A 22,572-nucleotide genomic window follows, 5' to 3' on the forward strand; every position below is an offset into this window, starting at 1 on the left:
TTTCAAAGTTGGTAGGTTTGGAGTTTGTATTGAAACTTACATCTATGCCACGAAAGTAGGTTTAAAGTGCAGTTCTGTCTGATTTCTTTTTTATGAATCTAACTCCCCTAGCTTATAAACATGTATTTTTCAAATAAATTTCCATCTGTGTTTTGTGACTTATTATGGGGTTTACAGGAGGAACTGTAAGTATTTTTACAGTGGGGTTGTACTATTGAACTACACACTGATTCAGGAGAGTCCAACTCATCAGCATTTGATTTTCTGTCACTTTTGACATCATAAAGAGGGCTGGCTTTACAGAGGCTTGGTTCTGAAAATGAAGTCTTTCTTTACACTGCCTCATGCTCAATGTCCAGACCCACTAGTCACTTCTAAGAGGGTTGGTTCCCAGCATTATAGAAATAAATGACCATCCCTTCAATTAGACATACTTACTCTGATTTTGTGATGTGAGAAGCAAAGCTCCCTCTATCTATTCCTTTTGCCCCAAATTTATGGTCCTTTGTTATGGGACCAGTGACAACACATAGTTTTTATTTGGGCCTATAAGTGTGAAAAGGTAGCTGTTTAAAACCTATAATGAGTAATTTTGGTAGGAACTGAGTAAGTCTGAGGAAAGGGCTTTGAGGTTTTAAAGAGGAGTTAAGCTTATTTTAATTTTCATTAGACTATTTTTTCTTTAAGTTTTCTACTGTACCTGACGATGGAGGTTTCATTTCATCAAGAAAGTACATTGTTTTGGATGTTCAGCAATCCAAAGCAAGACCAGTGGCTGCACCTGTCCACTTCTACATTTTTGATCAGTGACTTGAATCAAAAATTCAACATTTTCCTACATAAGACTGATCCTCCAGTCTAAGCTAGTGAAGTCACACCATTTTGATCTCTTGCATGTGAAAAGAAACTTTTAGATGAATGGTCACCTGGTGGGCACTAAGAGAACATTTTTTTTTTTTTTGTCTGCTGTAGTCTTCATCATAAGAACGTAGAGGACACAAATATTAATAGAGCTATTTTAAACACATAGTAGTGCACTGCAAGGTATTACATGTGTTCATTTCAGAGTACCTCTGCAGTAGCTTCATGGTGTGCTAATTACCCATTACTGTGTTCTCTGATGGGGGGATTTTGCTGAGTCTTTTCTTACCTTTTGTTTGAGTATAGTATTTTTGTGATGCCAGTTTTATTCTTTATTTTTCATGAGGAGTTTCTCTCACTTCAGATTCCTGCCAGTGTTTGCAAAATGTGTATGTTTTCTAAGGAAGGCACAGGACCAGTGGCTGATGCCAAAGACAAGTCTCCAAACCAGCTTTAGAAGTCCCCTGTGTTCATGTGAATGCTGCAGTGTAAATGAATGCGGACGTGATCAGCTGCCTCAATGACAAACACACTGAAGTATCTGTTTTACCAGCCGTACCTTATGTCCACGCATAGAAACATTCCCTGAGAACTTTGTGGCTGATTTTACTGCAGCATCACCAATAATGAATCTCTTGTGCTTGGTAGCTAGGTTGTCCTTAATCCTGCGTTATGTGGGGAACTTCTGCAGGCCATGAATGTGCTATTATCTAGAAGATAATAACTTATTCATAATTTCTTTTGGATATTCCTGCTATGCTGTAATATCTGGTTTCAAATATGTTATTTCTAGGAAGCATCCTGGGTGGCATTGTACATGCTGTAATCAAAACAAGAGAGAATTTGTGACATGTTATGTTTTCTTCTTCCTGCCTCCTCAGTCTCACTCAAATTTCAACTTCAGCCTTTTCCATGGACTTTACTAAATTTTCTGATGGGATAAGGCAGACCTGCTCATCTTTCGTTTGAAAGTTAGTAACTGGGAATGTCATGAATGTACACATTTTACCAAGGAAATCAGCATTTAAGAATCTTTGGAGTGGAGGAAGATTTGTAGATGTGTCTGGGTATATAAATCTGTATGTCTGTTAATGAAAAAAAACTAAAGAAAAAGCTCATACTCTGATATGTGGAATTATTGGCAAAGAAGTAAACTCAAATTGTAATTTTTATTATGTAGCATGCTTTTCTATAGTGTGAATATTTCACAGCTGTTCCTGCTTGTATGTGAAACTGAAACTTGAGAAAGGCCCTTGTTTTGGCTGGTGAGTAGGGAGGAAGTGTTTAGCTCAGATGATGAAAGGTAGCTATTGAAACTTAGTATGGAGCTGTATATAAAGGTAGACTGATGACTATTGTATAAACTCTAATTAAATTTTGTATTATTCATATATTTTGCCTTTTGCCCTTTGGATAAAGGCTCTGGGGATAAAGAATATTTTTGGTCTTCAGAAGGGCTATTACCAACTAAATATAGACCTCTTTGGGCAAGAGCAGTATTTGCTTGCAAGTCAGAATGTGCTGAAAAACAAATTTTATTCACTACTTTACAGCTTTCTGAAAATTCTTATCAGCACTTCTCAATCAGCATTTTATACAAGGTATTTGATAAGAATTTAATTTCTACAGTTAATTCTCATAGTTAATTTCTCACTTTAGGACATTGCTCAGTTTCCTCGTGCCCTCCAGCTTTTGTGTGATGGTTAATATTACTGAAGTAGCAATGACCTCAGTAGTACTTCTAGGTGAATTTAAAAATAATTTGGGATTTTATAGCATAATTTAATTTCTTTTAGCATCTGCCTCTAAACCCACTTACTTCTGTTTCTACAGAAAAGTAGGGAAAATATGTATTGTGAGAAAAAAATGATTTTTGCGTTTTCATGACCTTTTAAGATCTGTACAGTCAACCACTTTCCCCAGATCAGCACAAAAACTTGTTCTTTTTGTTCTCCCTTGGACTTTGGCAGTACACTTAAAATTCTAACCAGCTGTGGTTCTGCTAGATCAGAGCTGGAAGCGAAATCACCAAAACCCCACTGCTTTTTTGGCACACGCTTTGCCACTGAAAAATCATCTCTCCTGAAGTCACAGTGTGTGTACTGGTGTTATTCACAGAATAACATGCATGTGCACTTGGTGCCAAGCCTTTTGGAGCACAGGGGGCAAATATTTCTGAAAGTGAATGAAGATCACAGAATATTTCTACTTTTCCTTGAAATTTGGGCATAGATTGGACATATATTCCTTTATTTACTTTGTAATGTGGACTAAAGCCATGCTAAAACTGTAGTCCACTTTGATCTGTAAAAAACATACCTTCCATTATGAACAAATTATTACAGTAGTTTGCTTCCAAGAAGAGTGTTGCTGTATAGAGATGGGATCACTGAAAGATCCCTCCATCTGGGGTGAGGTATTTGAACTCTCCCACTGTCTACCTTGTAAGGTAGCTGTGACACGATGGCACGGAACTGGCATTTCCCAATGATTTCTTAAAGCATTCTAATGTCCCTTCATTAGTGTTGGGAATGAAGACAGAGAATTAGAGGGAGCACTGCAGTGAAAGTGAGTTTCCTTTCTTTATTGCTGTATCTGTCGCTTTCAAACATAGCAAATGATGCTCTGCACAGACTGCTGTTCCTCCGAAAGAAATCAGTAAACAATTTCTCTTTAAATCAATGAAAAAGACACCAGACTGCAAATATTAAACAAGTTTTTCAGGGCATGTGTTTTGGAAGACTATAGTTTTTGAATTTGAGTTTATTTAATACTGTCACGGAACTTCAAATGCAGACATATTTCTGAAGTGCTGCCTCTCTTGCAGACCCTTCATTTTACACTCTGCTTGACACTGCCTTGGGTTTAGTCTGCAGTCTGATTACAGCACTCACTTGCACCAGCAGGCGTTATTGACTTTTGATGCTGACTTTATAACTTCCTCAAAAAATGTAAAATACTAGCTCAATATTTAAGCTTGATAGTTTCTGCTCTGGCATCTGGTTATTACCTATTATTAGTGAGTAGCAGAGACATTATATATAAAGGTAGGCATGAAGTCAGTTAGAGAAATGGGAAGTCTGAGCTGCTGCATATTTTATTATAGTGGTGTATTGTGGGACCAGCTCTCTGGTTTTCCATCTTGGGACAGAGGTCGTGATGTGAGACCAGTTCCAGTAGTACCACAAACCAGAGCAAAGCCTTCTCTCCTGTGCTGTACAGCCCAAAGGCTTTCCTGACACATCTCACTGCTCTTGAATGGGACATGAAAAGCTCCAGGCTCTTCAACACTCCAGCTGTGGGCCCTGACTGGTGTGGCACTTCTGGAGGGGCCTGCTTTGATGTAGCTGGAGCAATGGTTAGTGACCTATTTCAGAGTCAGTAGCAGATGAGCACACTGCCTAGTAGCTCTTGTCAAAGCTACTACACTAGTGTGTGTAAAAGGACTAAGCTCAAAGCTGATTTTTCCTCAAAGAAATGACAGCCTTAAAAGAATATAGGCTATTAATGGGTACAAGTAGAATACAAGGAAATGAGTCTCTTGTGTTCATCAGGGTAAGGCAGTGATAGAGTTGGCTTGTTTGTTTTTACGACTGACAGATGGGACAATAAGATTTCCACTGCAATATTCACATCAGTACTTTGTTGCCTTCCTTAGCTACTGCAGGTAAATTTTTAACTCTCAATTAACCATGTCAGCTAAAAGTTTGCAAATATGCTTAACTGAATGTGCTGGGTTGACCCAGATGCCCACCAAAGCTGCTCTATCTCTCCCCTCCTCAGCTGAACAGGTGAGAATGAAAGGCTTGTGGGTAGACATAAGGACAGGGAGAGATCACCCACCAGTCACTTGTCATGAGCAAAACAGATTCAACATGGGGAGATCAATTCTGATTAGGGTAACGAAAAGTAAACCCAAATCTTAGAATACATTTCCTCCACCCTTCTTTTCTTTCTAGGATTAGCTTCACTGCTAATTTTCTTTGCCTCCTCTCTCTCCAGCAGTGGAGAGGACAGTGAATGGGGTCTGTGGCCAGTTCATTGCACATTGTCTCTGCTGCTCCTTTCTCCTCAGAGCCAGAGTACTCAAACTCTTCCTCAGCTTGGGGTTCCTCCAGCAGGAGACAGTCTTTTCCAAACTTCTCCAACATGAGTCCCCTTCCCACAGGCTGCAGTTCTTCATGAACTGCTCTAGTATGGGTCCCTTCCATGGGGTGCAGTCCTTCATGAACAGACTGCTCTAGTTTATATAAAGAGAATGATGTTCCATGGTATGGAATATCCCTTTGCCCAGTTTGGTCAGCTGTCCTGGCCGTGCTCTCTCACACCTTCTTGTGCACCTGCTGACAGAGTCTGGGAAACTTGAAAAGTCCTTGACTTGGATAAGTACCACTTAGCAACAACGAAAACATTGGTGTGTTATCAACATTAGTCTCTTACTGAATCCAAAACTCAGCACTGTACCGGCTACTGAGAAGGAAACTAACTCCATCCCAGCCAAAATCAGGACACCAATACATACAGGTTTTCCATCCCATGTGCTTGGGAGCCCTAAATCACTGGACACAAGGAATGATGAATTGTTATGATTAACAGGAAGCAACTAGGATACATTATGTCCTACTCTAAACAAATTATGTCAGAACCTTCCAATGTGTCCTGGTTTTAAAACAAACTTAAACAACCTAAAAACATTGTTAATTACAGATCCAAGCCACAATGTTCCGATGAGATCTCTGTGTGTGGTCAGTCATCTCTTTTACATGTGGAGAAAATATGATTCAGCATTTTGTGAAAGTGAGCAGACAATATAGACTTAACAGATGTGTCAGGAGGTTTTTTTTTTTTATCATAGTTTTTTTTTCAAGTGGTCATTACAATGAAAAACCTATGTAGTTTTACTTTGTTAGTCCCAAACACAGCAGCAGAAGAGCATTGGAGGAACTGAAAAGTCTTTCTCAAATTCTTTGAGTAAAACATTTCACATTTTTGTTCAAATGTTGTATTAGACAGCTATTTCTTCCTCTTTCATTTTTTGAACAGAGATACTGTGAAAGAATAAATTCTAGGAATGAAACCTATTGCAGTTTCGAGAAGATTGTAAGAAGCTGTCTAAATAGCGTGTTCTATATCTGTCTAAATGTGTTCAACTTCTGTGCTCAAAAAGGAACTTTGTGTAGTTCTGGTGGAATGCTGTATCTTTAGAAGGACTGAAACCTCTGTTGTCCTAAACTGTCATCTTAGACATCTAAGGCATGTTAATTTAACATGCTAAATGCTATATTTGAATCTGTAAAAGTTAAAAGTTCTGGATTTCTGAAATTTGATCCTGAAATCAGTACATGTGTGGAGACTGAGATCATAGGCAGGTAACCTGCTCATCACTGAGAGTCAAAAATTGCTGCTCATGAACTTGGTGTGAAAACTGGATACCATGATAGCACATGGCTATTTTATGTAAAGTTTTTATGGATGGATCTAATGAAGTATTTCAGAGAAGTTCAGAATTGCTTCCCCATATTAAAATGCGGGCACTGAGATTTAAAGCAAATTAGCTTCTTCTAATTAAAAAATAGCAGATAATTAGAAGGAAATATATCATACTTTTCAGTCAAGTCAAGTCTATTCTCCACTACAACAATCTTTACCAAAATGCATAATAAAAGGATATTTTGTTTCAAAATTTTAAGATTAAATAGAGTCCATGTTTTTTTAGGAAAGCACTGTAATTGGGAGAAAGAGGTAAGAGTAAGACATCCATTTTTATGGTGTACTTAGTGATGTTATTTACATCTATTCTGAGAAATATGCCTGTTTGTCAAATATAAGGCACATCAAATTAAACTACTAGGTGATAAAACCAGAACAAACCTGTTCTTTGCACATTATGGTGCAGAGCTGTAGAGATCATTCTGCAGGATGAGTATAAAAAATTGAAACAAGCTCAGAAAACAGTTGAGTAATTTCGTGGAAGAAAACTCTCTACTGGGCATTATTAATCATGCAAGCATCACATCTGGCTCCAAAAGTCTTCCACTCTGAGGCTCTGAACACTCCTATTACTCATAGGAAGTGTTTATTTGCTTGTACTATTCATAAGCATTTGTTAGGGGTAGGAAACTGAAGTAGATACGCCTTTTAGACTCTGATCTAGCATTTTTTGTGTTATCTTCTGAGAACTGGAATAGTTGTTGTCTGCTTTGTCCTGAGAGAAATCTATTTTTGAGACAGGAAAAACAATCAAAAAAAAAGGTCCTGAGTAAAGTTATTTGCATTGTTTCAGAGCGGTACAAACAGAATTCATAACTTTCATGAACAGAGTTCCATTAGTATTACCCAAATGCTCAGTGAATGAGCTATAAACCTGGGGAAAGGTCTGCTCCATCTGGCATATTTTAAGACCTCAGGAGATCCTCTCTAGCTGTTCCCTCACCTGCAGGAGGGAGAGCACGCAGCTGCCTCCTCACTGCATTGATGATGTGCCCTCAAACACCCGACTTGTCTCTCCTCGCATTCCCTTCTCCTGTTCTTTGCTTTCCAAGTTCTTTCCATTTGTCATCCTCATCACGTCCCAGTTAATCAGCCTTTTCTCACTGGTCTCAATCCTGTTAAAAGCTACCAGTCTGTTATCTCTAGCACCTGCCTGCCCTTTGTCCCGTGGCTGCCTTGTCGCGGTGCCGCAGGACAGGGTGAGCCATCTGCGTGTGGGCTGCTCTGTTACCTGCGGCATCTCGCACTTGCCGGGGGTGTTATCTCGGCAGAGGCGCCTCCAGCCTGGCGGCGCCTTTCTCCTGCTGCCCTGCCACACAGGAAGTCTGGCAGTCTGTAATCCTTTGCACCTGCACCCCTAAAAAGGTTGCAGAATAATACAGTTCACACATACCTCAATGTTTATGAAACTGAAGATGTAGCTGGAGGTTTCCTAAGGTCTTTCTATAGGGAGAACTACGGTTGTTTGCATTGGAGATTAAGGGACTTGGAAGCTGGAAAAGGATAAACTTGGCAAAGGGGTTGAGCCCAGAGCTGGATAGAGAACATTCCTGGTGGAAAAATTTGTGATATAGGGAAGAAATGTGAGACTAAAGAACAATATATTTATTTTCAAAAAATGTTTCACCCAAAAGTAGAATCTTCAGAATTTACAAGAGCTGCTCGTGGGCAGGCAGTAAGCCAGAAATGAGAAGTGACAGGACCTGTCAAGTAGGCTGCTGGGGAGGCTCAGTCCCTGCCTGCTCTGCTCCTCAGCCATCAGCCTGCCTGGAAGGGGCTTGTCAAATTCATCTTTCTATCCATAGCAAGTGAGGTTGGTGTGTTTTTTGCTTGTATATGTTTGGTTGGTTGGTTGTTTTCCTTGCATTGAGGGAGAGCTGTTTATAAACATGGGAAATGGATTTTCAACAGCAAACTTCATCCCTGGCTTTACTCTACCAGACACTTTGTAGCTTGGTGACCTGACATAGGTATTTTTTTTTTAATTATTATAATGATTTGGATGTTTTCTTTTCACTTTTGCCATATAATTATGCTTATCTTTGAAGTATATCTTTGAAAACAGCTGCAGCAAACTTCCTAGATTATTTTCATAAGATGGTTTGGGTTGGAAGAAACCTTAAAGATCACCTAGTTCTAAGCCCCTAAAGTTTCAACTTCAGGCTGAACTGTCCAAAACAGTTTGAGGGAGAGCAAGGACTTTGTCTCATCTGTTCTGCTTACACCACGTACTCTGATTGATCTCCTTAAGGAATCTTGAAATGCAAGTGAGGAATCAACAGAGGTTCTGGGAGACTTGTGTGGTTTTACATGCCTGCCTGAAAAAAGCAAGAGATTTAAAAAAAGGAGTGGCTGAAAAGCAAGTCACATCCACAGTTTTTCCTTTCTCTCAGTAGCTGGCTTTCCTGTTCCTTCTTAGGAAGGGTCAGAAATTACAGGTAGTTGTTGAATGCATTGTATTATGGAAAAACATTGCACTTTCTGTGTTTTTTTATGGTAGCTTATGTATTTGTGTGAGGCACCATATCTGCTGAGAAACTGTAAGTTTAGATGGCAGTGAAAAGCTAAAATTTTCACCCATTGGGGGAGATGGGGTTGTTTAGCCTGGAGAAAAGGAGGCTCAAGGGGGATGTGATTGCTCTCTACAACTGCCTGAAAGGAGGCTGTAGGAAGATGGGATTACTCTTCCCCAGGTAACAAGCAATAGGACAAGGGGGAATGACCTCAAGTTGCACCAGTGGAGGTTTAGGTTGGGTGTTAGGAAAAACTGTCACAAAAATATAGTCAAGCATTGAAACAGGCTGCCCAAGGAATCCCCATCCCTAGAGGTTATTAAAAGATAGTAGTTGTGATGCTTAGGGACATATTTTATTGGTGGTTTTAGCAGATCTGAGTTAATGGTTGGACTTGGTGGCCTTAGAGGTCTTTTCCAACCTTAAATATCCTATGACTCTGTAATATAAAGTCTCTGCTGGGTGTGTGGGGTGGAAGGTATCTCCTAATAAAAGTCATCGTGCCATTATCTGTGTTATAGATAGTGTAAACTAAAATTACATTCCATTTGTGCTGTGAAAACTGTACTTGACGCACTTTTTGTTAACAGCTTAAGAAATGCAGTATGAAGTTTGGGCCTCTCTGACCATCTGCTCTCTCAAATCCTTCAATGTTAGGTTGTCACTGTATCTTCTGGCAATGATTCTTGAGTGTTTGCCTTTTCAGTAACAAATCTAATTGTTTGTATGTTTCATTTCTTCCTTTTGTCTTCTACAAAGTCATTCAGGAACAAACCTTACTTTTTTCATCTCTTTATTTTTACCTTGTTGCCCATTTTCCAGTCTTTCCATTGAGGAAAATATTTTCATGCCTCTTAATTGAATCCTTTCTTTTTCTTCTGTATCCTCCACTGCCAGGAGGTGTTTGGAGCTGACCACTAGTATCCTTGGTGGCTGTTTTTATCTCACAATGGCTTTATGGTTTTGCATTCATTTTCTTGTACGACTGAGCATCTGATTTCTTTTGACTGTCATGAAAACATGATCACAGGCATTCTCCATAAGCCTGTGACAGTTCTTCCCAAACTCAATGGAGCTGATGAACAATTAACTATCCTATGATTTTCTATATCAATTATATCTGCTTATTGCTGAGGAAGATTTGGATATATAAGAAAAATACTGTGTAAAGCACTAATATGCCATGAATAGCATATTACTGGAAGAGATACTACCTAAGGGTTAAATTAACTTTAGTACATAAAAGCAGACTTATTTAGACTTTTAAGTTTGTTCTTAAGCAGCACCCTTCCACAAAAGGATTCATGGCATAGTTGTACTTCTCAGTACAAAGGCATTATTTCCAAGGTGCCGTATTACTCCAGCCTGACAGAATAGAGATACCAGTAGGCATATTTCACCTGTTGGGTATGGGGAAAGTGTCTTATTACTGTTTTTTGCAGATGTGTTTATGTGAACTGGAAAGTTAATTTGCCAACCCAGCTGCTGTTTTGTATCATGTATATACTGTGGTAGTGGAATTAAGCAAAGGCGTAAGGTCCGAGTGTCCTGTATTTGGGGAATATGACCAGCACTGATTGTGTCAGGATCCACAGGCCACCTAATCAAATAAATGTTTCAAGAGGAAAAAAAAATGCCACACAAAGAATGGTCATGTTTAGGCAGTTTACAATCTCCATTTCAATTACTATGATAAAACTGCTGAAGGAAAATAGCTGATACATGTTTCCTGTTTTGCTGGTTATTTCGTTGTTTGCACAGCTAGATGTGATGATTAATTTACAGCAAGAAATTTTCACCTTAGAAAAGTTGCTACTGTGCAACCCATGTTTCCTGGAGATAGGGCTGCAGAAATAAATACTTCTTAAAATAATATTTTTTCTGAAATCAAATGCAGCCCTAGAAAAGCTGTTTGATCAAGTCTGACCAAGATAAGTAGATGTAAATGTGAAATGGGCAGAAATCATGAATTTGTAGATGACACTGGATCTTCATCACATTTTGCCAGGGTTTGACTATCTTAACTGTTCTTCTTGGATCTTTCTCTACTAATGCCATAAGTAAATAACTCTTACTTCCTGTCAGAAATGAGCTGGCAGTGTTTTGCATAGCTGATGTATTTTTTTCAGTGTAGAAAATACCTTGAAATATTTCTGAAGGCTGGGAAAAGACTTTAACAATTCATGATTTTCATCTGGAATATTTTAAACAGCCACAATCTTGGACTGAAATTTGAGTTGTATCATTGTTGATCAGGAAAAGCAAGTCAATTCACTCGCGGTGTAAAATGTGCATAAATATGTGCAATCCATACTGAATTTGGTGGGATTGCAGGATAACTTGGTCTGGAGGTATGAGAAGGTCCTTGATCCAAGGTCAGACAGGGCTGCTTAGGTCTGTGCCTCCACAGTGCTGGAACCCCCCAGAGCAGAGCTGGCACAGCCACCCTGGGCAGCCCACACCTCTGCCTCCTTGGCTCCTTGTCCTTGTGCACCATCTGAACCCTGCTAAATTTCATTAAGTTCTTGTTGGCCTGTTCTCCAGCCTGCTTTGACCTCTGCCAACAGCAGCCCTGACTCCCAGGTTGGATTTCCTTCCCCCACCCCAAAGTGGTTGCCTACAAGCTTGGTAAGGTTGCACTCAGGCAAAATGAGCTACATAATATTCTTCAGGCATCACCTGCTTTTGACCCAGGTGTTGTAACCGGTTTTCAGCTGCTGGGAATCAGTCCCATCCTTTTGCCCTAATCCCAGGATATTAGGCTGAAGAGACTTTCTGGTGGTAGAGGTAATGATGCAGACTTAGCCCTTGATCCATGCAGTAACTGCGTATCTGATTAGTCTATGTAAATACTCTTCAGTGAACAGGCTCTCTGACTTTGGAAAGTGCAGTTTCACCGTGGCCACAGTAATGAGCTTTAGCAGTGAAGTACTTCAGCTTCTCTAACTGGGTGCTGGAGAGAGGAGGGGAAAGGAAGGGCTGGCCTTTTGTCAAAGCTAATGGCCTGAGCATGGGTGAAGTATTTACTGTCAGTACTCAGCCTTTTCGAAAGTGCCCTGCACTTCATGAATTCGGAGGCAGCATCAAACTCTAGTATGTTTCTCATTAACTGGGAAACTCTAGTCGCTTTTGTATCTTGTTTGTGTTTTTACTTACTGTTATTAGCCATTTAACTTAAGTTGGTGATGGCCTAAATCTACTAATAATGCATGGCTCGCTGTTTCATTTTTTTTCTTAAGAAAAAAAAAACTACAATTAAAAAACATTTCAAAATACTTGCTTCAATCAAATACAAGCAAATAAAAGAAAATACGATTAAAGAAACATTGCTCTTAGAAAATACATCTGAAATTTTGCCTTTCAATGCCAGTCTGCCATTCATCTCACTACTAAAACTTCTTACCATCAAGGATACTGTCTTGTCACTTCCAATTCCCTGGTATGGAAGCAGGATTGTGGGATGAATGTAGACTAATTTTTTCAAGGGGGAAAAACTTCAAGAAGTTTGTTGTTGCTTCTTTCAGTTGTTGTTCCTGTCTTAAAAGACATGCTGGATAGACCTGGATATGCTGACAATTTCCATTTAACAAGGTGGCCAAAACTTTGTTACTGACTTTAGCAGCAGAATAAAATTTAGAAGCATATAAGGGGAGATGGAGGTTCAAAATGTGTGAGAGTACCTTATTTCATTTTTGTGTATGTTAATCATGCTCTGAAACAGCAACTTGAATCACCTCGATGTTAATCACTTCCTGTGTCTGTGTTGTATTGCATAACAATGCTTATTATTGTACTGCTTATTTTTTTATTTGCATTGCCCCTGCTGAGATTGGGAGCTTCATAGCAGCATGGTTATGGAGTGCCAGGTACCTAAAAACAAGTAGGACATACAGTCCATGCCATGAATAATTTATAATCTAATTAGAAGCAAAACTTACCAAATCATTTCTTAAAGAGTAGTAGGAAAAAGAGAACAAAAGCATGATTGTATCATGCAGGTGCAAGAGCTGAACTGTTCACACTGTTCAGCTTGGGAGTTCTTGGAAACTGTAGCAAGTCATAAGCAGACCAAAAAAAAAAAAAATGACACTGAGTGGGACGAGTCTATGTATACCACTATTCTTCATAATAGTAGTATTTCCACAAATTGCTTTCTTTTTGCCTTCCCTTTTATGACATTATTCAAATTGTTCATGAACTTCAGAGGCTGCTACTCATTCTGCAATTTCTTTATACAACTCTTCAATGCTTTTCTGTTTTAAGTGAAAATATTTGAGCTTTCTTTCTGGTTATTGTCAGTAATGAACAATGACCTGAGTTCTTCCACATTACCTTATAATGTGATGTGTTTCTCTTTTAATGGGTGTTTAATTAACACAAAACGTCTTTGTGATCTAGTTCTTAAAAAAATAACAGTGACTCTCCTTAGATAAAAAAACAGAACAATAGAGCATCACTGACTTATCCACCACAGAGACATAAGAAAGAAATAAATATCCATACTGCTGAAATAATAGGCTGTCTGAAGAAACATCATCTATCTCTTGTGCTAGTGATAAGGAAATACTTTTCCCCTGTATCTGTTAAAGAGCCCATCTGACTTTTGATATTAAGTGTTGAAGAAGACAGCCTTGGAGAAATACAGTGGTTTTGAGTGACAAGCTGTAGGCTTCATTTTTTTTCTGAAATGCAGATCTTGGTAACAGTTGCTAAGTTGTAAGGTAGAGGCTGTATGGCTTGTTCTTTAGACTGCTCTTTTGTTTGCAACTGGATGAGTTGGACAGTTCAAGATTTCCGTCTTGTTTATGAATGCAGACAGAAATGACAAGTGGCATAAGTTGAAAAAGAAGATTTTTATTTATTAATTTAAATTGTGTGTAATTTCACAATACTGTACCTCAGTACTATATTTTCTTTTCTTTTTCCACTTAGTCTTGTAGTTAGTGGGAACGAGTGGTTGGTTCACCCACTAGTAACTGAGAGTTGGAGGAAGAAGTTCAGCAGTATCCTAATTGATGCTTTCAAGGCAGATATTTTCAGGAAAAACTATTTAAATACCTACAGAACATACTCAAATCCTAGCTTAGCTGGGAAGGGAAATAAAAAATAATAATAAAAAAAAAGATTATTCAAATCCCTCAAGTGATAAGGAAATAGCATTTTCTTGCATATCTATTTTGTTTTCTATACTTTTGGTGGAAGACATCTGGAGCTGAGTGAATGAATCTAAAACTGATGTACTCTGGCTGGTTCAAAGTAGGATGGATGCTGTTATTTGGGTAACTATATGGGCAAGATTTTGAACTACCCTTTTTTCTATTTCTCTGAAATAGAGAAATTTCATTTGTCTGCAATTAAATGGACTTTTGGTTATAGTAAGTGCAAGGACAGTGCTTTTTGTGGGAAGGGCTGTACATTTTTCTTGCCTCCTTGATTAGTCAAGGAAAGGGTCACAGGATATTTCTGTGCTGCACGAAATAGTTTGTTTTTCTTGTAGCTGTACTGGTAAGATGGCCAGGTAAGAAGCAGGTTGTAGATATTGGCTAATATAATATACTGACTGAATGATATTAATATAAGAAGTATGCAGGTAAACTTTTCTTTCAGGTTTCTCTGCCTTATCACTCTTGTGTCTTCTACTAAAACGAACAATTCAATAGTTAATGCACTGTAACGCCCAGCTCTCAGAAGCTAACAGTAAAATATTCTGGTATCTCCAGTTTTTCAGTAAATTCCTAATTTTAGCAGTACATTACTGTTAACAAAGAGAGATATTTCAATTATATTCGGTTAACAAAGAGAGGTATGCCTGACAAATGAGTAAAACGTGACTTGTTGTCATGGACTAGTTTCATATGTCATACAATCATTTTTCAAATTAATTTTTTTATGCAGACATCAAAGCATAAGGGCTGCTGTTCTTATTAGTTATTTCTTACATGAAATAGTCTCTTTTTTCTTGTGTATTTGTGCATTAAATAAAATATGCAGTAATTGAATAAGTGTAGAAAATACCTTACCTGCAAATTTCCTGTTCTCTTTAGTTACCTATTAATTAGAATTCTTGTTACAGAATTAATAGGATAATTGATTCCTTTTAAAATGAGTAACAGAATGAAGCACTGTGCAGAGTCTGTCCCTGGTTAATAAATGATGCCCAGAACAGCATATGATGAATATTAGTTGGGTAGTTTAAGACAGTCCTAAGGAGGCTTACAAGATACTGTGAGGAATTGAAAATATAAGAATAGAAGTTTATCTGTAACTTAACACATGAGGGAATAATACTTAGCATTTCTGTAAGGTTTTCTGTTTGAGGAGTTTGAAGTGCTTTGCAATACAAAAGATGAATTAATTCTCAGAATAGGCCTTGAGATTTTTATTTTCTATTACTTCCTTTTTTTTTTTTTTTCTATGCAAATGCTAGATTTTTTTTATTTTAATTTGTCCTTTTGGGCAAGAAATGAATTATTTGTGAGATACCTAAATGCGGAGGAGTAGTAGGATTTTGCTTGCTATCCCTTTAATGCAGATCATTAAATACAGAACCCTATAAAGTATTCCATGATATGATGTGCATGTTTAATATTAATGGAAAATCCTGTAAATCAGTTTGGCTACCTTAGTTCTGTTGCCATGGTAAGAGGTACAGGTATTTCCCCCACTTTGTGTCTGGCAGTGCCCTACACTGTGGGGCAGCACTGCTGGATGAACCCGTGGGTTGTTAGGAGTCCTTCATCCCTATGACAGTGCACAAGGAAGATGTGAGCACCTAAATGTTCCCCAAACCCTTGTGTGCTGCTTAGTAGAAAACAGTGGCTGGGAATCCTTGTTGCTGGCCCATTAACTAATACTAAAGTCTCCCTTGTGGCTTTTCTTGGCTGGGTAAAAGTCCCATCAGGAAGCACTCACGGGAACTCCTCCAGCCAGCCAGGGCTTCAGAGCGTGGTTATCATCCACCTAAAATAGAAATGGTGACACTTCATCAGTGACTATGACACAAATATTGACACTGTGTGGTTTGCTTTTAACTCAGGATGATGCCATTAGGAAACGAGGTTATAAACACCAAAAATCTGTCAAGCTCCTGATTTGCAATAATATTCCTGTTGACAGATAAGAAGTGATCGTTTATATGAAGGTTCATAGTGACAGGATTTATTTTACATGTCTTGAAGGAGAAAAACAGATTTCTGTTGCCAGTAGGGAAAGGGAGTCTGTCATTTGTACCATCTTCTGTCAGATTCAAGAGAAAAAAAATAAACAGTATCAGCTGAGATGAACTTGTATACATTTGAGATTATTTCTTCAGCTTTGTATCTGAAGTAAGAAATAGTAACAGAAAATAGCTTAAAATAAAATTCAACTATAATCGCTAAGTTTTAGTTTGCAAATTAACTTGAGACACAATTCTACATGCAGAAAACAGTGATCTGGATAGAAACCAGTTTTTACTAGTTTTCTAGTAAACCTTGGTGTTCAGTTAAAAAGTTAACTTTAAGTTTCATTTTATAGAAAGTTGGTTATAGTGAATTCTGTCAGCAGTCCAGCATAACAGTAGACAGAGTAACTGAAGGAGCCTAAAGCAGACATGTATCACTGTTAGTCACATCTGCATGTTTGCTTAGATAAGGTTATAAACTAATCAGTGAAGAAGTAACTACAGTAGAACATCTTGCATGGAATTTCCACTATAGAGCAAGTCTGAACACACTGTGAATACTGATAAAAATTACTTAAAAAAAAAAAAAAGTCAAGGTAGTAATTAGTGATCAAAACATTTCCAGATGGAAAAGCCATTGGAATGTGTAAGGATTGCATGCAGAACTGCAAGAAAAGATTGAAATAAAAAGTTCAAAGCACTACCAAAGCAATAACAGTGAATATTGACAAAGGTAACAAAGGTCATGCTCAGAAAAATGAATCTGCAATATAGTTGTGCTTACTAATCCTAGAAAAAGTGTTATGTATTGAGATAAAGAGAAAAGTCACTTATTACTTCATGTTTTCTAGATGTGTATTATTCAAGAGAAGCTCAATAAACTCATTTACTAGCTTGTATTTCTTTAAAGTGCAACGTTATACTAAATATCATTGTGAAGATGATGAAACACAAATGTAATACTTTTGATAACTAAAGAAACAAAGGCTGTATATTTCCAAAAATGACTCACTGTGGTAATCAGTAGATTCAGTAAGAGCATATTAGACAAAGTTTTCATATATACAGCATAGATTTTTGAAACTGATAGTGAATCAGCTGAAGGTGGATCATAAAATTTTTCACAGAGAAATCCTAATTGGTGGCAGTAATTTCAAAGGTAGTATTGCATTTGCTAATAATAAATTCTTGTAATGTTTTTTTCATCTGTGCTGCAATTTGGTTGGTACTCAGTGGCTGTGAAAACAGTTGAGAATGTGTTTCAATGGGCTTTGGGCAAGGTGACTTAGAGAGTCCCTTCCAACCTCAACCCTTCTGTGATTCTGATTCACTGAGTCTTAGTTAGCTTGTGGGTTAACAGTAATGGGAAGAAAGTAAGAATATAAGGTTTTCTAAAACTTGAGGTTTTGCTAATATTGATGTAATATTTCATCAGAGCAAAGAAACCAGAAGGTTGTGTTGTGGTCACAAACTTCCTGCACTGATGAGACACTGTGGTGGGTTCACCAGGGCCAGCAGCCCAGCTTCCACACAGCTGCTGGCCCTGGTGGGCTGCAGGGGGGAACAGGAAGAACGAAAGCCAGAGAACTGGTGGGTCAAGATAAAGCCCATTTGTTAGGTGGAAGAAGGAGGGGACAGAGATCAATGATGCAAAGGCAATCACTCATATCCTCCTGCAGTCAGACTGATGCCCAGTTGCTGAACAGCAGCCACCTTGGAAAACTGCTTTCTTCCTCTGCCCCAGTTTTTGTTGCTGAACATAATGTTAACATGGTAGGAAATAACCCTTTGGCCAACTGGAGTCAGCTCTCCAATGCTGTCCCCGCTCTCAATCTTATAGCCACCTCCTCCATTCTCCCTCTCAGGGGGAGTGGAAAAGGGGCAGGAGCTGGAAAAAGAGAGAGTCTTGCTGTGTTACAAGTGCTGTTCAGCAACAGCCAAAACACTGTTGTGCCATCAGCATTATTTCAGGCACCAGTTCAAAACGCCATATGGGCTGCAGTGATGGATGCTAACTCCATCCCAACCAGACCCAGAACAGTCCTCAGCCATGCAAGTTGATTTGTACAGGAGGAAAGTTCAAGTGGAATGTCTCTTGAGGTTTCTTACTAATTTTAAGGACTTCCTTAGCATTGCTGATACTGTGGAAAAAATGATGTTTTAGTTCCAGCAGCAAGGAGAGAAGATGCAGGGAGACTAGCTTGAATAGTAGTTCTGGCAAGGAGTTTAAAAGGTGAGAATAACTTAAATGTGTAGAAAGATCAGTGTAAACTGAGAAAGAGAAGATTATTTAAGCTGGGGGGGAGTTAATAGAGACTATATAAACTGTTAGATTTTCTTCAGACATTTGTTGCGGGGGGAGGTTTGATTTGAGAGGGAGTTGTTTGGGGTTTTTTTGTCTCTTAATTTCTTGAACTTTCAGTTACCTTAATCTTCTGCCTTCCTCCTCTGTCTTGGCAAGATTTAAATGGCTCTGTTGAAGGTCAGGATGGTACTATTTCATGCAATTAATCCTTTCTCTCCTTTAATATCCCAGTTCTAAAAGGTGCTTTAATTCTTTTCCTGACGTCCTCTTTTGCATCTCCCCCATTTATATGTAACTGCTAAAAATAAACCTTATTAAGTTATTATTTTCACTCCACCTGGTACTGCAATGGTTTCCATCTAAACACCACTATTACTGTGCTGATTCAGCATCGCTGTTGTTTTCTGTCAATGTTTGAATAGAACTGTATTTTGCAAATTTCATGTGACTTACATGTCCTCTCTAGGTTTTGTGTTAGAGTGCTTTGAAAGATGCCAGTAACTAAAATACCAACAAATGGAAGTGCGTTATCATCATCTTTTAGTTGGCCAGTATTATGACTGCAGGAAAGGGTTTTGTTTTGGCTTTCACAGAGCAAGGAGCTGTCAGTTGTTTCTAGAGTTTGAAGTTCAATGAACCTTTCTGAGCTCCCCAGTTCAAGAAAGACAAGTTACTGGAGAGTGCCTAGCAAAAGACTATGAAGATGATGAGGAGACTGAAGCATCTCTCTGTTATGAGGAAAGGCTTAAGGGAACCTAAAGAAGAGACAACTGAGATGGGAATTTATCAGTGCATACAAATATGTTAAGGTCAAGACAGGGGTCAGACTTTTCAGTGGTGCCCAGAAACAAGATAAGTAGCAATGGACACAAACTGAAACACAGGAAGTTCCATCTAAATTTGAGGAAAAAATATCTTTACTGTGAGAGTGTCAGAGCACTGGAACAAGCTGCTCGTTGTGGATTCTCCTTCTCTAGAGATACTCAAAACCTTCTGTGGGTGAACCTGCTTTAGCACAGGGGCTGGAAGTGGTTGATCTCCAGATCATCTCTCCTTTCCCATCCCAACCATTCTGTGATTTTTTTTTTTAACATGTAGTAAAACTAGGACTGAGGGATGCTTCTATGCAAATGTAGCTCTGCCTATTAACATCCTGGAAGACTAATATGGAATTATTTTAAATAATTTTATTAGTTGTACTGTAGAGGAGTTTGACAGTATCAAGAATCATCTAGTCAAAAGCTGTTGGAGCCTTCCTCATTGGGAATTTCTCTTTTTAACATCATCAGTAATGTTGTGTTGATATACCAGATGTTCTTAGTAACTGTGCACTTTAGAATCAAGTGATCAACAGCACTTATACAAGTAGTCAGAGATATGATCAAAAGACTCCTTGTGAATTACCAAAAAAAAAAAAAAATCAGGAGATTTGGTGATATCCCATGCAAATAAAAAGATTAAAACTGGAAAGATAGATGGATTTCTCAAAAAACAAAAACAAAAACAAACAAACAAACAAAAAAAAAACCACAAAAAAAAAAAACCACAAAAAACAAAAACCTGTTAAATTCATTTCTGAAGTACCAGTGCTAGGAGTTTTGCCTAAGCAAAGAATTACGTTGGTGAGCTGGGTCTATTAAAAGTGCTCCTCAGTATTTTAGAACCTTTTCATTCCTACATAGAAAATGAAACTATTTACAGATAGGAAGTTAATGCAGTGGGAAACTTAATATGGTTTTGTAATTTCCATATTACAAAAGGGGGAAAGAATGTAGAGTATTTCTGATTTATTGAATCCTAGAAATTGAGACTTCTTGATAGGTTAAATGCTCAATGTCGCTTGTGTAGCAAGGCAGTGTTGAGTAAGGTAGAGTTCTTTGGCTGCTGTATCTGCGGGCTCTTTGCCCAGTAACAGAGTAACACTACAATCTAACAACTTTTTTCTGAAGAGCCATTCACGGTTGTGTCTAATTGGAATGACTTATTTTTAAACACTAGAGGGCTCACTGACTGCTTTGGGAGCTGGCTATTGCTTTCAATGTATGTCCATAAATCTCCAAATGTCTAAACAAGGATGTCCTAAACGTACATTTTCTTAGGGGTAAATTTACTCACTAACCTCAGTGGCTTTGTCTAAATCTAGGCTTTCTGAAAGAGTTCTAAAGAACACTTTGATTAGCCAAAAGAGATGAATTTGATCTGCTCAGTAAATTCTGGTAGGGTTTTTTGTACTGGAATATTTCCTTAAGTTTAGGCAGAACAGTGCTTTTTGGTTTATTGTTTGTTTGTTTGGGGGTTTTGTTGGGTTTTTTTCTTGTCTGCTTGGCTTGCGGAATTCACACATTGTAATTTCCTAGGAAGCAATTAAATAAATGTACCTGAGTAGAATGGGAGTTAGGAGAATGGGAGGAAATTTTTGTAAAAAAACCCCAACAACACATCTGATGTTCACTGGCATACAATAATAAATATTATTAGAAGGTAGTGTCTACTGTCTGGGTTATCTTCCTGTCATACTAGCTCAGGGTTGATGAGCTATAGGGTAATCAGAGTAGTTTCTGCTACTAAATCACACATACATTTATGATACAATATGATTGAAGCTTCAATCCATGGGGAAAAACTAAAGGCAAGTTCTGATTATGTCTAGAACATCTTGTAGCATCACATGCTTTGTGACTGTTTGGCTGTACTGAACAGGTATGCAGTTGTTCCTGCCTTTCCTTCTTGGTAACTGATACCCGTGACAATCTGACTTGGGAAATCAATCAAAACAAAATTGATACTCAAAACAAGAATATCACTTGCAAAGGTTTCTGTTTCCTGAACTGACTTGGTTTGGGAATAGATGACCACTGTATTTCTTACGCAAGAGAAGCAGCATAGATGTGCTAGAAGAAAAAGGATGGAAAAAGGATACCGACATCTGACGTAGTGTAGTGTTGGTAGTGGCTTGAGCAATTATAATGTTGTTATAATACTACATCTTTAGGCCCTTTGATTCAGGCCACTTAATTACAAGTTTAGTTTATTAAAAAAAAAAAAAAAACAAAAAAAAAAAAAAAAAAAAAAACCTTTTGTGTGGTGTACCCTGATTAAGATTAAGGAAATGAAAAGATTCTGATGTGATTGCATGAGAAAATAAGCTTTGACAAAGCTTAGTATTTAGCCTCCCGAAATCTCTGAGAATTTGTATGTTGATATCTAATGCTGACCTTGCAGGTCTGGGATATGATGGCAGGGCAGAGTAAGTCTTTGTTGTATGATAGGCAAAATGACCAGAAAATTTCAATTGGTAAATTAGAAAATATGCTGTGGACAAATGATTGGTTTCATGCAGTCTTGATTCTTGTAGCCTGGGATTGGGAAGAACCCATAGTCATAAAGCTGGCCAGTTGGCTGCCTACTGCCAGTTCTGCTTTGAGACAAAAAGCCCCATCCTGGGAGAGTTCCTAAGCCATTCTGCAATGAATGGGCACAGGTCCTGCCATCCAGCATATCGCTGCCAGTCATGGCCTGAGACCATTTCCACAGGGCCTTTGACTTGTTGCCTTTCAGCTGAGATCTGGCACTGGGCTAATCTTTTGGTTGAAAATACTCAGATATCAACTGCTGTTGCCAATTTTTGTATTTGTGAAGCTGGGCCTGTAGTGTAGATTAACATCTGTAAATTTTTCTGCAGGATAGATGCACATTTTTTCTCCCATTAATAGTGGAGAAATGTTTATTCTCATGAGTATGGCAGTATTGTAGAAAATCTGTTGTCATTTATTATAGTATGGCTTAATGCAGATTTTTAATTGACATAATTTCTCTGAGGTTTGAGCAAAGGAAAGAGGAAAGGAGAAAGTGCAAGATTACTATTATCAGCATGTCCCAAGGCTGCTGCTTTTAAATTTAGGATTGTAACTGTTATTTAACAAAATTATCCTTGACACTCAAGGCCTCAAGAAGAGATCTGAAAGCAAGGACAGAGCAGTGTTGTCATCTGACAGCCTGAAGCAGTATCTCTGAAAAGGTCTGAAATTGTCACTTTTTGTCTAGAAGATAACCTCTGGCATTCCCAGCACTACTCTGCCTTGTGGAAGAGGGGACAAGGGACAGCAATGAGGCAAAATCTTTCCTTCTGTTGCATAAAGTAATGCTGCTTGTGGTGACCTTTAAAGAAGACTATTCCTGAGCAGGTGTTAAAACTGGTGGTTGCCAAGGGGAGGTGTTGGACCTGCTGGAGTGGCAGTGGT

The 22,572-nt window shown here is 38.3% G+C and overlaps 1 protein-coding gene across 1 annotated transcript in view; it reads left to right on the forward strand.

The window, feature by feature from the left end:
• MAN1A1 (mannosidase alpha class 1A member 1) overlaps window positions 1-22,572 on the forward strand; it is a 139,105-nt gene that overhangs the window by 13,528 nt on the left and 103,005 nt on the right. The window lies entirely within an intron of this gene.

This window comes from Vidua chalybeata, chromosome 3 (assembly GCF_026979565.1).
Source record: "Vidua chalybeata isolate OUT-0048 chromosome 3, bVidCha1 merged haplotype, whole genome shotgun sequence".
In the NCBI taxonomy this organism is placed as follows: domain Eukaryota; kingdom Metazoa; phylum Chordata; class Aves; order Passeriformes; family Viduidae; genus Vidua; species Vidua chalybeata.